The sequence below is a fragment of the Propithecus coquereli genome, unplaced genomic scaffold, assembly GCF_000956105.1.
Source record: "Propithecus coquereli isolate 6110/MARCELLA unplaced genomic scaffold, Pcoq_1.0 Scaffold52, whole genome shotgun sequence".
Classification (NCBI taxonomy): Eukaryota; Metazoa; Chordata; class Mammalia; order Primates; family Indriidae; genus Propithecus; species Propithecus coquereli.
The window spans coordinates 3,740,350-3,742,153 of NW_012151063.1; positions in this window are offsets into that span (position 1 = coordinate 3,740,350).

Sequence of the window (1,804 nt, forward strand, 5' to 3'; positions counted from 1 at the left end):
CATTCTTGCAGTAATATATCCATATTATTAAATAACTAAAATTAGAACAACTACTCTTGAGTATTTCTCAAGGGCGAAAAATAAATAGGTGGACATCAGGTAGCAAGCATGACCAGGAAGAGGCAGGCTCTTATTATAAAGCCATTGCTGCAAACCAAGAAAAAAATACTTTAAATTTCACTGTATTTTCAACTTAGAAAATTGGGTTCAGAGTGTATCTGTCTCTGAATGATCTGGATTTTCTCAGAAATCTAGTTATAAAATGTCAAATTACAGCATGTCATTTACCTACTCGGGAGAAATTTCAAAGCAGCAGGGATGCACAAAAAGTGATGTTGCGGGGTTGCTAAATAAATGATAATTCAGGAGAACTGAGATGAGAAGAATGAGACATGTACTGGATACAGGTGCAATTCTGTAAATCACGGAGTCGATAAAAAAACAGGGAATTAATTGCTGACCTATTGAAGAAGTCTTCCTGGGAAAACTAACACTGTGATTTTGATTTTAACAAGTGAATTGTAATGACTTAGTAACTGGAAATAATCTGCATTCTTGTGTCCAGTCTTGACATAATCCTGTTTCTTAAAGCATGTTGACGTGTCAGTGAGCACAGTTGGCATCTCAGGTTACACGTACAAGGTGAGGAGCTCTCCAGAGTCCTGATTCTGACCCCAGGTTGCGAGTCTAGAAAATTGACTTTGTTCACTCACCTGCATTCCATGGGATGCCAAAGTGGGGACAGAGCATCAGGGCGTACGCTCAGAAATTAAACTTACAGGAGATGTATACGACCAACAGAAGGACCTTCCATGAACTCTCTTCGTCTTCGAAATAACTAGGGAGTTGATATTGTAATCGCTCCTGTGTTCAAAGAGAATAAAATCAAAACAAAGGGAATCAGATGGGCTTGGCAGTCACGTTGAATCATGATGTCCAACTACAATCACCTCCCCAAAAGTAAACACCATTATGTATTTGATATGTGTCATGCTAGACTGGCGTTTAGGTAGTTATAAATATCTATCAGCCACCTATCTGTATATCAATCCATGTGCCTATTATCTATTATCCGTCTGTCTGTATATGTCTCTATCCATCTTTATTATCTGTCTATATATATGTCCACCACCTACCAAAAATTCACACCAACAGAAATATTGGCATAACTATGTGATTATTGGTTGCTTTCTTATTAATGTGATGTACACAACATTGCATTTATCCTGCAACCTCTTTCCCCCCAACATAGCTCTTAAAATTCTTTCTCCAGCATTCTATGCAAATCTCCACCATTCTATCATATTTACGTACTGTATAATATTTTATATGATGTTGTATTTAGCTCTTGCCCTACCTGTGGGTGTTTATGTTGTTTCCAGCCATGCACTGTTAGAAACTAAGCTATGAAATACATCCTTGCATGTGCTTCTTTGTGCATATTTTCCTAACATGATCCATAGAAGTAGAATTGCTGAATCAAAGGATATGATACTTTCTTAACTTTAATAGCTTATACCAAATTAACCTTTGAAATATCAGTGAATTTGCATTCACATCAAGCACTTAATTTTTCTACTTCAGGCCTGATATTATCAAACTTTTAAAATGGTTGCTAATCTTATGAGAGAAGATGGTTCTTTTCTTATTGGTAATGAGGTTAAGTCGCATTTAGTATTTAGTTTGTATTTTCTCAACTTTGAATACATTGATCATATCTCTTGATAATTTTTCTATCAATGGCTTGATTTTTATTTTTATAAGATTTTTCATACATCCTGGATATACAGTCGATTATTTTTAT